This window comes from Manacus candei, unplaced genomic scaffold (genome assembly GCF_025592945.1).
Source record: "Manacus candei isolate 608988 ecotype Guabito, Panama unplaced genomic scaffold, ASM2559294v1 h1tg000114l, whole genome shotgun sequence".
Taxonomy (NCBI): Eukaryota; Metazoa; Chordata; class Aves; order Passeriformes; family Pipridae; genus Manacus; species Manacus candei.
Window position 1 is genome coordinate 1,009,153 of NW_026138162.1, and position 15,105 is coordinate 1,024,257.

A 15,105-nucleotide genomic window follows, 5' to 3' on the forward strand; every position below is an offset into this window, starting at 1 on the left:
AAACTACCCTTGCGAGGTCTGAAAAATCTTTTTCACAGGAAGAAGAAATATGTTGCAAAAAGTTTTGAGATTGAGAACTGTATCTGGGCTTGTAGGGGGAATGAAGCAAAATGACTGGATGAAAAGAAGAGGTCATAGGAGTAGAAGTTCCTGGTTGTTTATTAACATAAAATTAGAAAACACTATGTGGAAAATTGATGAGTTAATAGCTGGAGAGGCTGGGATCCCATCAGGAGCTGGGATAGGGGAGGACCAATGGGATGAGCTGATCTAAAAAGCTGAGATGAGGAGAAAAAAAGCAAAAACGTGGAACTTATTCTGGTCAGTGAGATTAAGTCTGCTAAACAAGATTGCTCTGACAGAAGTGAAATAGCAGAAGAATAGACAGAGCCAAAACAAGATGTAAGGAAAAGGGTGGAGAAAGGGATAGACTGAGGAGGGAAAGAGAAGTGGGAAAACAAGCAAAAGAGTCAGTCCTAGCTAAAAATCAGTCTGTTTCATAATCTTTACTGCTGTGAGCCCTGCTGTCAGAAAATATCTGTGAGACCTGCAAGCAACACGTCAGCCTAGTGCCGTCATTAACAATGTCTGCACTGGAGGACTTATGTATAAAGTCATAGGAATTAAGTCTTAAGATATCATTAATTCCCAAATGTTCAAAAGGAATCCACTCTTGGCTTGGTGACAGGAAAAACCAGAAAATGTCTAATCACTTAAAATGAAAATCAGTTTATGTCTTCTATTACAAACTCAGGGTTTTTTAACTTACTGTCACAAGTGCTTGTTATCTCTCTTTCAGGATGTAAATATTTTCCATTCTATTGTTTCTCACACTACAGGATTTAAATTCTGAAAACAAATAACTGTTTGATAGTATTTAAAAGCTAAATAGATTTAGCCATTTCGGTTTCTCGTAGTTTTCAGATAGCAAGTAATTTTGTTGCTATCATTTACACAAAGCCTTTCCCTTTATGGTAATAGCAGTTGGAATTGCCTGTCATTTCAGTGCTGCTTTATTGAACTAACCCAGTTCTTTGGTTAGTTAAGAAACTTACATCCTAGATAAATCCACACCATTATTAAGTAATTATTTGAAAGATTTAGGAGATCATTCAGATAACAGAATCGGGTTTCACTGGTAGGTCCCTAATAATTTGCCATTGTAAATTGAACCCAAGGAATCACTAAGATATACCAGACCTGCATATGAATTTCTAACTAAGCTCATGACTCTGTACTTCTACGGTTGTCGATGAGCATGATGTTGATCCTTTTAACTGATCCTAAAATAAGCATTAGACTTTTAGTGCATGACCATTCCTAGGAGTCGCACCACTTCAGTAATACCTTTTACCATATAATATTTACATACCCAAAAGTTTAGTAGCATTTTCCTTCATTTTGTCTGAAAGTGGCAAGAAAATTCTTAGGAGAGCTTTATCAGGAACTACTCTGCTTTAACTTTCATAATATACATGTGTGTGCCATTATATTATAGTACTCTTTATGGTCATAATTATGCAGTTAATCTAGAGTTATAGCAATGCACTTTATAGACAAATTGTCAGTAATGACTAAGATCTCCTCAGGATGTTCTTATCTTTTCCCTCTGACAAGAAAGCCACATTGTCTGGCATTTCTCAAAGGCAGGTAAGACAACGAAACACACATATGTCGTTCATACTGAAAACTGTACACTTACTTTTGATGTATGAAAAAGGTCATGTCAGTCATTGGCACTTAATTTTCAGTTTCTTCTCTATGAATGTATTCCTCCAGCCACAGATCTGTCCAAAGGAACTATCTATCTCATCATTAAACTTAGTGCTTTAACCCCCTTTTTGTTTATGTGCATTTCCCCCTTTTTAGGGTTCATGGTGTAACAATGAGTAAATTGTGCATTATCTGCTTAGCCCACATGGGCAAGTTTTTATGTAGAAGTTAAGGTTTTGAAGTCTCCTGCTTAACCATACTAATGTCAATTCAGCAATGCTTGTGGCTTTTTCAGTTTTCCCTCTTTTAAAAATAGGAAATTATGCAACTTTTACGTATTTCACATTAGAATAATACTTTTATTGAGTATTAAGCAAGAAATTCGAGATATATCTGTATTATGCCAGTTAAGCAACTAGAGTACACTCTCTATGATGCAACGTATTACTTTTTGAAGGAAGGTTGGATTTTTTTGTGTGTGGTGATATAAAATGCACAGTTATTTGCTTTCAAATATTAAGATATGCAAGTGAAGTTTCTTTCTAACTAGACCTTTCTTATGTTATCTGTTCTGTGTGCATTATCTTTTGCTTTCTTTATCTATCCAGTTTTGGCTGTTGGAACTGCAAAGACAGAGGTTTATGTATTTCCCTGTAAAGCCCTGCTGTTTGAAATGAGAAAGCATTTTCTAAAAGCCAACATATTGCTTGCAGTAAATGTGAGCTGTCATGTATCATAGTGGGACATAATTTAGTAAATACAAGGGGTTTATCAGTGACTATCATGTGAATAATAAGGCTAGGTCATTTTAATATCCTTCAATGTGAAACCAACACACATAATGTCAAGGAATACGTCATTCACCCAAAAGATTCATTCAAGCACAGGCCAATAGGGCAACAAAGACTGGTACTATTCAGGAGTCAAAAGAGAAAGCCTCAGGCATCCCCCAATCATGACACAGTTCAAAAGGCTATGCCGTGGTCAGAGAGCTCTGTAGAGAGAACTCTGTGCCCTTTGCCCATCAGAAAGTAGCAGAAGTATAAGAAATTTGTGAATTCAGGAAAAGCATGTTGCAAGAAATGTTATTTGGAGTTGATTAAAGGAAGAAGCAGCTGGGAGTGGGCGGGGGGTGGAGAGCTTGCTGTTGTGTGTTGTTATTTTCAAAAGACAGTTGTATCTCCTCACACAGTCATAGTATTCCTTTATGAGCAGAGTAAAATCTGGACTAAAAGCTAAAGAAAGACACAAGAGATCAAGAGTATCTGCAGAGAAATCCCTGAAACACCCCTCGATCACCCACACTTCTGCATCCCGCTAGCTCCTACAGTATGCAGTGTGCTGCCCCTACAACAAACAGAAGATGCTAATAGTCTGAGAGTGATATCTGAGATGGCAACAAAGCAATAGCCAACGCAAAGAACAGCAAGAAAACCTTGGATTTGTCTGTCTGTATGGCTTTCTGAAGGAATATGTCCCATCCTAATCAGGATTGATAGCCCTAAATCCTCTTCTATCCTTTCTCTCAAGAAATGGCCTAAACTGTAGAAAAAGTTCCTTCTTTCAGTCGACTGCTTCCTAATCATCATATCTTCCCTGGGGGGAGAATGAGTTAAAATATTTCTTGCAGTGATTTGAACATTTTTTACCTTATGAGACAGTTCAAACAACAGGCTATGCAGTGTCATGGGGTGCATGCCTTCTTTTGATGGTATTCTATTTTGAACGAAACAGTGAAATTTGCAAGTGAAATTAAATGCAAGAGTAAAGGCAAACTCGTATGGGTTTAAACACTAACTGAGCAAAAAGCAAAGGCTAATTTCCAGCCCCTGGTTGGGGCAATATTTTGCATAAAACTCTGAAATCTTATCTGAATTCTATGTGTCTATCCACATTATTGATAAATACTGTTTAATCACTAAGTCTTAACTTCATGAGGCACTTAAATCCCTTAGGTGAACAAAGCATCCTATGCCTGTGAGTATTTTAGATATTTTCTGCTTTGCAATGTGAGTGATGTGAAGTACAACAGAAAAAGGTACCTTACGTTGATGTTGTAAGTCTATCAGATAATAAATTATCAAAGCATGGAACCAGTCCATGATATGACATCAGAGGCTCCTTTTTGAACCTAAGCACTCTAGACAAGCAGTGGCAGAAACATGAGTGCCTGTAGAATGCCACTGATCTTATGGTTCAGTCAACAGCCAAGCTGGGGTTTGTGGATGAATATCTTGTACTTAAAAGTGCAGGGAGATATTGTAATGCCCAGGTCCCTCTGCAGATATAGCTGTCTCTCTGATTTTATACTGCAGGGTTAAAACATAGTGATATTTTACAATTATCATCTACTTAACCCTTTATTCTCCTTGGGAATTAGGACTTCCTCATATTCAAAGTCCTCCAAGGGCTGGAAGGGTATGTAGACTTCTGGACTCCATGGTTACATATTCCTAAAAAGGAAATTGATTTTACAGACACTGAGATTTTGTTCAAGGAACAACACATAAACTAGCTTTAAATATTTCAGATACTCTGGTTCAGAAATTTGCAGTAAAACTAATGAGAAAAATTAACTCAAACTATCTCAAATACAAAATGTATTTTGTTACTAAATTAATTACATTAAGCTTTCAGTTTAGTTCTCAGTAGTTTATTGAGAAAACTATTTTAAATTATTTACTTACCTAGAGGAGAAGCAGAATTTGGCCATCCACATATTGAAAAACAGAATGTTGCTAGAAAAAATAACCATCAAAATAAAAGGAGACTGAAAGTTTTTACCAGAACTACATTTTAAACCTGTTTTTCTTCCTTTCAGAAATCTTAAGTAGGAACTTAATATATACTCCATTAACCAAGGATTCTGCAAATAAACATCTTATTATTTTGGAAAGCTATGATATGATTTGTTCTAGCTAGCGTCAGGCACAACAGAGCTGTTGTTAGTGTTATTGTAGCAGAAGCTGCCACATCAGAAATGAGAAAACAAGAGTTCCACTTCACATAGGACCAGCACAGTGAGCTTCAAAGCGCCTGCTAACACAGATGGATATCCTAGGATATATAAAGTAGCCCTAATAACAGTGCATGGTAGATAGCTGGAACTGCAGTTCTTTTTACATTTGTATAAATATAAGTCAGAATTATAAGTCAAGTAACTTTCAATAAAGGATGATTAGTAACATACTTCAGCAATGTTAATACAAATATTGAAGATGGAATTATTTTTACATTATCACTGATGAAGTAATTGCTTTTTACAGCAAGGGCTTTTCATTCCCATCAGCAACAACTGGGAAGAATTATGGCCATAGCCCTTGTACTGTGATTAAAATACTCCATTGAAAAAAGAAAATGTGAAATAAGATTGCCAGAACTGTAAAAAAACTGATATTGTAGAATTTCTGTTCTGCCCTCCACAGCTTAAAGGCTGATGTTGTCCTTAAAGAACAAGATGGGAGAGTATAAAGTTCATTACTAAGATTTCTCCCCCTGCTCTACAGTTTTGACTGACACTGGGCAAAGAACTTAAATTCTCAGAAGAGAGAAGTTCTCCTGAGTGTTTCAGTCTTTTTTACTGTTTCCTACCTCTTACATAGGGTCACCACTACTCTTTTGCCTAAGTTTTTAGCCACTGAAATGGTAAATATCCTACACAACTTACACAAGTTTCTTCAGTGCAAAATACTCATATGAATTAATCGTGACTACTTGAAACCTCTAATGACTTCACCTCCGGTACCAAAATCAGAGGCCTAAAGCAAGATTTGTCCCACCTAACCCAGACACCTAAATTAGGAGTTTTCTTAGAGTCCTCAGAGAGAGAGACGTATACTGAGGCATTTATGGTGCCATGGTGGGAGATGTACCTTGCAGGACCCCCCATTCTTCACTGACTTCAGGAAGCATAGAGTACCTTCACTCCCACCACAGGTAATTCAATTGCCTGAACTTAGCTGAGCTGGATTTGTATCTTAGTTCTGCACTGAGTAAAAGGAGGGTGTCACATAAGTACCCCATTCAACATAAAATAGGTACAGATAAAAAGTGTGTAGAAGGAAACATAATATCACTGAAATGCACTAGAATATGCCCACCAAATTTCAGACTTTGAAATTAGTTTATTTGCAGATATTTTTCTTGCCAAACGGTGTATTCATTTAAGGAGTTAAACATGAGACTGCTCTACTTCACTAGGAAGGGAGGAAAGAATGTAACTTTGAAAAAGTTTTTCATGCCCTTCTCTCATGCACAAAGATATGTGCATTTCAGTTGCTGTTGTCATATTTTCCAGCCCTAACATCCCTTAAGTAATTATTGCCACGCAATTAAGAAAATATTTAGAATGGAAAAGTCATTTGTTAAAGAGTTGCACTCTAAACCAGTGCTGTACTCCTGTGCTTTGACTGATAACCTTTCCCCTGACAAGTTGCTGGGATCTGATGACTGTTTAGGTTCACTCATTACTGATTCTTGAGTTGAATTTTCTGTGACCTGACCTTTCAAATAGTCCATTTTCTTGCTGAAACAAACACATTTTGATAGGTCAGTAAGGGCCAGCTTGATGCTCCTTAAGGCACAGAAGACATGTTTACTTAGTTTAGAGCACAGAGACGTTTTTTCAGTATTTTTCTTCACGTTTTGATGGGTTAACACATAGGATTTTCTATAGTAGAACTGAATTCCATACTGTTCCTGTTATGTTCTCTGTGTATTTATGGTATGTGTTAAGGAAACTAATGTTACTGTAGAAGAAGTCAGTCAAAAATACTAATAGCAAAAATGTTGGATTAAATTAGAAAAAGAATAAAATATACCACATTTCTTTCAGAAATCAGATAATTTAAGTAAAAATCTCCATGTGCACAACATTGGTGTGTGGAAGACTATTTGAATATATTACATTTATTCCCAAATAAAAATGTTTAGAATAATGCTAAAATAAAGACAAATTAAAGACACAGAAAGGTTCCACTATAATGGGAAACTATTAAATTAAAAATAATCAAATAATGAAAGGTAAAGATGCATTCAGTTTACCTATTCTTTCCATTTTTAATAAACACACAATACTACACAAAGGTGGCTAATGTTGACAAGTGCTTAAGATATTGAATTCCTCTTCCTTGTCTGTTATTCACCTCATTTTAATACTTCAGTTATACCCTCAGCTTTACACTTACCATTTTGAAAGCTCTGCAGGACTCCATTGTACTTTGCATGCCTGCCGCTAACAGGCAGAATTTTGCCTTCATTCTGTTCCCATTTTCCTCCTCTGTGTTTATTCTACACTCTTGACATATATTTCTGCTTTTTTTTTTTATATACCTTTTTTAAAGACTAATCTCCCTAGGATCCTTTTGTGAATGTTTCATGAATGCCTAGCGTATATGAGGAGTTAGTATTATTTTTTTTAAATTCAAAATAAATATTCTGAAGTTGTGTGCTGTGACTGATACCTTACACATTTAATAACAGTGTAAAATATAACTGGACAAAGAGAATAGACTGATTAGCAAAGGATTCATAATCTGTAGCACTGCATAGCATGGAGAAGCTTAATAGGATTTCTGCAAGGATTTAACAAACAAGATTTGAAATTCTTGAATTTTAATTTAATTTGAAATTAAAGGGGATTTGAAATTTCATATTGCCAATTCAGAAGGAAGTAAAACAAAGAGAATGATCTGAAGTGCTGATGGGCATTAATGGGAGTCTAAAAATCATAACTGCTTATAAAAATGTTTTGAAACATCAAGAAAAATCACTGCTTGCAGCTGTGTATATTATGTATTCTAAAAGTGAACAATCTGTCTGCATTAAAATAAGTAGAAAATAATAAAGCAACTGTTATCAATATATAATATATAACAGTAGTTTGGACAAGGTAATGATAATTGCTAGGAAAAATAGGAAAAAATTTGATATTTTCTTAGGAAGGAATGGGGCTGTTACAATTCTACAAATTAGTGACTAACTGTCAGTTGTGAAAGTAGGCCTACCTCTTTCATTTATCCTCCAAAATCAAGAATCAAAGACAACTGGTTGTTACCACAGGGAGGACAGAAACCTGGCTGTCAATATTGTGATTAATAACATTCAGAAAAAGGTGATCTCCACTATTCTCTGGTTTTATTCTTGTGTTTCTGCTGCAAAAATAATTTGAATGGGATGTGTCAGATGTGAAAGTGCTCCTTACTACCACCAGTGTCTGTGAGTATTCCTATATACTGTAATATAAAGTATCCAACTGACATCAATATATTAATAGTGTCGATTTTTCATATTAAAAGATAATTATGTTTAACATTTGTCTTATTGAAACTGCATGTTGAAAATACTTGAAAAAAATTGGTCATTTAACCATTTTACACATTAACATAATTTGCAATCCATCTTAACTATCAATAACAACAACAACAACAACAACAAAGGAACATTTTCAAGTGCTTCCACAATGTTTAGAGACAGAAGAGTAGCCTGTTTCAATCATGCTCTCCAAAAAAGTCTTTTTAAGATTTGATTATTTGGAGTTTGAATAAATCCACAGAAGGGCAACATTTCAATGAAACTAATTACCAGTACACTTCCAATTCTGTCCTAAAGCTACCTAAAGAACAAACCTGAAAGCTTGCAGATGAATGGATTAAATTATAATCTGATACCAGGAAAAATATGTGGTCTGTCTAATCCATTTATAAAGAGTTTTCTAATTTCAAGTGGTGCAAATCCAAAGTAAATCTACTGACTCAAATGAAGTTCTTCAGAGTGATATTAGTGCAAATAAAGTCAGAATCTGGCATGAGATATCATAAAAACCTTTTTAAGGAAACGAATTTAATAGTTTGACATAATGGATTATTCTGATCATTATTATTCTCCTAAAGGCTACAGAAGGATAAACTGATTAATGGTTGAAGAACGCACCATGCTCTTTCAAAGTTGTTCAGTGCGTGTACAGTCCACTTAAAGTAAGTTTGTATTTTTAATGTCCTCTTAAGCACATATTAATGCTTTGACCCAATAAAACACCTAAAGAAGGTTTCTTCAAATCACTTTCTAGGAAAAAATTTGGAGTAATGGTTATAAAACATTAAGGACACAGGGCCTAACCAGAGCTGGCAACTCTTTATGACCACTATTGTTAGAGCTCAAGAGCTCTCTATCCCCGTGTGTAGGAAGTTCAGCAAGGCAGGCTGGAAAATGGCATGACTAAGGAAGGATCTACTCCTCCAGCTGAGGAGTTAAAAGCAAATGTACAGCCAGTAGAAGCAGGAACAAGTGACCTGGGGAGAGTACAGGAATGTGGTTCAAATGTGTAGGGCTGGGGTAAGGAAAGACAAAGCCAATCTGGAACATGACTTGGTAAGGAACGTGAAGAATAACGAGGAGGGATTCTATAAGTACATATCAGAAAAGAGAGGCCAAGGAGAGTATAGCCTTCCTGACAAGCAACAAGGGTGAACTAGTGGCGACTGCCATGGAGAAGGCTGATGTACTCAGTGAGTTCTTTGCCTCAGTCTTCACTGGCAGTCTGACTTCCCTCTTCTCTCCAAGTCCCTGATCCTATGGGTGGGTGTGGGCTGAATTAAATCCCTCCCACTATAAGTGAAGAGCAGGTTCAGGACCACTGATGAAGTCTATGGAACCTGAAGACTTGCATCCCTGGGTTGTAAGGGAAATGGTTGGTGTTGTTGTCGAGTCACTCTCCATCATATTTGAAAAGTCATGGCAGTCAGGCAAAGTCCCTGGTGACTGGAAAAAGAGAAACATCATTCCCATTTTTAAAAATGGGAGCAAGGAAGATCCATGAAACTACACATTGGTGAACCGCACCTCTGTGCCTGGGAAGATCACATACCAGATCCTCCTAGAAGATATGCTAAAGCCCAAAAAAGACAAGGAGGCAGCCAGTATGGCTTTACTAAGGGCAAATGATGCCTGATCAATCTGGTGACCTTTTATGATGGAGTGAGAACAACAGTTGACAAGGGAAGACTGACAGATGTAATCTATCTAGACTTCTGTTAGGCCTTCAATAGGGTTCCACATGACATCTTTATCTCCAAATTGGAGACATGGATTTGATGGATGGACTATTCAGTGGATAAAGAATTGGTTGGATGGATGCAGCCAGAGTTGTGGTCGGTGACTCTGTGTCTATGTGGAGGCCAGTGATAAGTGGTGTCCCTCAGGCTCTACCTTGGGACCACTGCACTTCAGTATCTTCATCAATGAATGACATAGACAATGGGATCAAGTGCACCCTCAGCAAATTTGCAGACCACAGGAAGCTGCATGGTGCAGTTGACACAATAGAAGGAAGGGATGTCATCCAGGGGGACCTGGACAAACTTGAGCAGTGGGCCCATGAGCACCTCATGAAGTCCAACAAGTCCAAGGGCAATGTGCTACATCTGAGTTGGGAAAATCCCACACACAAGTACAGACCAGGAGAAGAAAGGACTTGGGGGCTGTCACTGATGAAAGGCTGGACATGAGCCAATAGTGCACTCTCACAGCCCAGAAGGCAAATTGTGTCCTGGGTTGTGTCAAAAGATGAGTGACCAGCAGGTCAAGGGTCCTCTTCTCTGCCTCTAATGCTGCTTCTTGTGAGATCCCGCCTGGAGTACTGCATCCTGTTCCCTAGCACAGGAAGGACATCAACCTGTTAGAATTGGTCCAAAGGAGGATTTTTTGCGTAGTCAAATTTGTCATCAATTTTGTGGCCAGGATGTCACTCTAGGCCAAAGGACTGGTCTGTATGGCCATCAATACATACATTAACCACATTGATAGGCCCAATTTTTGTTGTTTAAACAATTCTGCTAAAAGTAATAACCAGGTTAAATCACAAAGGTATAGACTCTTTATGTCTCCTTGAAAAGGAGGAGGAGGGGGAGGAGGATTACAAGGAAGGGACAGAGTCACCTTTCACTGGTTTTCTGGAGAAGCTGAACTTCTTGATAAACTGTTCTTGGGGAGAGATGAGGAGAATGAGGTCCAGTGATTATTCTCATCTACTACAGGTAGTACTTGTGGCCAGAAAGGCAGAATCTTCACATTTGGTGAAATGCAAGTCAATCAAGTGAGGAAATAAGACAGTAAAGTCTGTCATTATAGAATTTATCCTGTAACAGTTAATGTTACAGAGTGTTAGATTTACTCTCTCCAGATTGAAGCACCTCTATTCACAGCAGATCATACAAGTCAAGACTGACCACTTTTTGAAAACACTTTCACTAAAAAGAAGCATACACTCAGTTGAGAGGAACAAAGGAAATTATTCACCTCTCATGCTTTGCTGCTTCTTTCAGGCTAGAGAAAGTAAAGTTAGGATTACAACTAGGTGAGTTGTTCTAAACTGCTTGAGCAACAACTAAAATGCCTAATAAAATTTGGCATATAGGTGTGTAGAGACTACACACCAGTAGTTTTTTTTAGAGTTTCCTCAGACTTCCTTTGGCTGCTTCTTGTCTTTTCAAATTTCTCCTGTCTCCTTTAACAATAGGCTTTTAGGTTCAAAATTGCTGCCAAAATAGGCATTAAAATTCTGAGTTATCTGCTCCAACGTACAGACACTGTGAATATATTTGCTACTTTGCACAGGTGCTCTTCAAATACCCAGACACCTAGCCCAGACAGTGTGTTGACATAGTTTTTCTTATTCTTTTGGAGAGGGGACTATCACCTACTCTGTAGCCCAGTCACAGGGCTCCAGTGATTTTTTAGGATTGCTTCAGTTACCAGGAACAGTAGGTGGCAACCATGCTCCCTGCTCTTGGTAACAGTTCCCTTAAAGTGCTACCTTCCTTAGTCTTGCACCCTCTATCTAAAGCTGGAGGTGTCAAATTTTGGCAGCAGTGTAGGCAAAATTGAATGGTAGGGAACTTTGAAGGAAAGGACTTGAACACAAGTCTGTGCTGGATGAGGCAGTCTGCGAGAGTTGGGGTTGTTCAGCCTGGAGAAGGGAAGGCACTAGGGAGACCCTGTTGCATTCTTTCAGTATGTAAAGGTGGCTTATTAGAAAGATGGAGAGATAGTTTTACCAAGGCCTGTAGTGACAGGACAAGGGAAATGGTTTTAAACTGAAAGAGGGTAGATGTAGACTGGATATAAGGAAGATTTTTTTTACTGTGAGAGTGTTGAAACACTGTAATAGGTTGCCCCAAGGAGTTGTGGATGCCCCGTGATTGCAAGTGTTCAAAGGCTGACCAGATAGGGTTTTGAGGAACCTGCTCTGGTGGAAGGTGTCCCTGCCTATGACAAGGGGTTTGAAACTAGATGATCTTTAATCATCTCTTCTAATCCAAAGCATTCTGTGAATCTGTGTTTCTATGATCTTTTAGTATTGGCATTGCAGTATGTCATGATTAAAATAGATTTTGTATTTTGTTCCCTTTTTCTAACTTTTTTTTTGAGAAACTCTTCCTTTAAGAGTGAACCCCTCACCACAGCCAGGCGAGGGGGGCAAAGGGGGGCTGGAAAGAAACATGTACTGGGTAGTCCTGGCTGCCAGAGTGGAAATGGAACTCTCTCCATCTGGGAGCCACCTTTCTTCCCTGGGAGAAATAAATGGGAGCAACCATGTGAGCCCTGCCAGCCATGCAGCTCCACACGTCTCAGCTGCTGTTTGGGATGGGAGTCACTGCCACTGAGCTGGAATGGAGCTGAGCCCAGCTGGATGGTGTAGAGAAGCAGCCACCACCACCTCACAAATCCTACTCCACGAAATCCCACTGTAGAGTCCCAGAAAAGCACAGCTGAGTCCAAGCATATCTGCTAGAAACTTTTTGCTTTTGTAACAGGAAGTCAGCCTCTCTGGAATGCAGGAGGAGAAAACACATAAGCCTAATCCTGGGAAAGATGCCCCAGCCAGGAAAGCTTCCTTGAGCGACATAGTCTTGCCTCCCCAAAGTAAGTCTTACAGAAAGATTCTTCTATACTTACATCTAGGCTGTGCTTTACCCCTGTTTCCACAGGTTTTTTGTCTAGCTGGGCAGGGCATTAAACCATGGGAACTTGTCTCCAATAGTACTTTTTCTATTGTCTTGGAGGGAAGAGGTGGGGGAGAGCATGTGTTGGCTACCATCTTGTCTGTGAACCAAGGGGGAAGAGACTAGGAATAGGAACAATTTCTGTCTCTTATTGGCTTAAACCATTTTGTTTGTATTGTTAGTTATACTTCTTTTCAGTAGACTGTTATTTTTTCACTCATATCTCCTCACATTTTTTCTCTCTGTACTGGTGAAAGGAGGAGAGGTTTTAATAAAAGAGGAGGGGTCTCATTTGTTGGAGTCTCCACCCCAGGATTTTTCTTAAACCAAAACACAGTACTCATGCATGTTCTCTACTAATTCCTTGGTAATGGCTACAATTAAAGTGTTTTGCTGCACATTATGTTAGGTCTTAGGTAAACATGAATTTTTTATTAAGTTCAGAGACTAATGACACTGGATTTATACTCTTAAGGTCAGAGACTAGAGACAAACAAAGAAGCCAAGAAATTCCTATTTGACAGATGTGCAGTACATCATACTATGTAATCTCTCTTATTAGACAGAAAAAACAAAAGTTTTCATTTCATCCATGGTGCATTGTCAACCTTGCCTGTTTTTAGCTATATCATATGGTGTGAGAAAACATTCTTTCTTTTTCTCAAGTCTTCTTTGATGCCTTGCAGAAGAAGTTACTCTAGGAACTTGCCCTAAAGGCAACCAGCAAGCACCACTTTGGACCATCAAGACTACTATTGACCCCTGCTGAGCTTAAACCTACAGATATCAGAGGGAACACCACTGTTCAGCTACTGTATTTTCGTGTGGTCTAGAGTTTGTCCTTATTTCTTCTTACCAATTTCACATTGGTTAGAGAATCAGAATTCTTAACTGCCTTAAAGTGAATTAGGTCAATTATTTGAAACATTTGACGATTCTTGAAGAAAAAGACAGTAAATGAAGACAATGTTGTCATTACAGACTTTGTCTTCTCTCTGTGAAAAACCAGTTTTTCAGCTCATTTACCTAGTGAATAAGTATTTTTGCAATCCAGTGTATTTTTCCACAGCTCTGTTCTGCAGTTGCTTTGTCACAATACACATTTTTATCTTAAGAACAGGTGCTAGAGCCTCTTAAATGGACAAAAATATTCAGCTACATAATGTCTTTCCATTTCAGTATTTAATACCAAAATGCACCATAAAAGACATTTCTGTTAAAAATGGTAGGTATTGCCTAAATATATTAAAAAATTCTAGAATTTAGGATCACGTTTCTTTCTTGAGGGGAAGGGAATTAAATATAATCTAACATTGTAATCAGAGTTATTATTTTATTAATTCTTTCATCATTAATAGGTGGTCTGATGTGAAATACTACAAAGCAGCAGACAAAATACAGACATTTCTCATTCAGCTCGAGTTAAAATATTGCTAAATATATGGTTTTTATTGAGGTTGCAATAACTACTGGAGACATCAACCAGCTGAGGACTGTACTGTATGGGGGATTACTCAATCCATGCAGAAGAATTAGGATTCACTTTTCCTCATTTTCAGTGTCTGAAAGATGGACAATAGGTCTACAATAGATATCCATACTCTCTCTGCAGTGGAGAGAGACAAAAAATAAAAATAGATTTAATGGATTCCAGTTGTCTAATACATATGTTACGAAGGTGTTGAGTCACTACTTGAAGGTGTCTATTTATCTCTGCCAGCTACAAGAAAAGCCTGAAAAGCTACTCAAGCCTAATTTTATACTTAACTTTTTGATATCTAAATTATCAAAGATAAATCACTTGATAAATTGCAATCTTTATTCAATTTTTATTAAAACAAATAGATGGAAAAAATAGATGATGAGAAAAGTGGAAACCAACAGTATCAGCAGTCAAGCAAAATATTTATAGGCCTGAAGTCAAAGCATAAAGCATATTATTAATAAACAAGTGGTATTATCTACTGAAGGCTTTTTTTTCCTTCATTAAAATGCATTACTTGATTTTCTACATCTGATGGAAAGTATCCAACTGCTTTGGGTAGTCATATATTTTAACTTACCTATCTTTTTTTTTAACTTACCCTTCTCAAAACTTCTTTCCTTCTCACAGAAGTTGCTGGTATGTGTGGATTTCTCCTCTTCCCCCATTTGGATTCTTGAGGATACTTACCCAGCCTTTGGAGCTCAGGTTTGTTGGGACCCTGAGTCCCCGCAGAGACGTGCTGAAATGGGTCTTCATGGTCCACACACTCCTGAGTTGCCCCAATAGTCAGAGGAGTGTGGCCAGTCCTGGCACAGGTCCAGGCTGCTTCTCAACAGTCATGGGCATCAAGGAGTTCCTTGGTCTTCAATGATGTAAAATCAATTCAATAGCTTCAATGAAAAACTT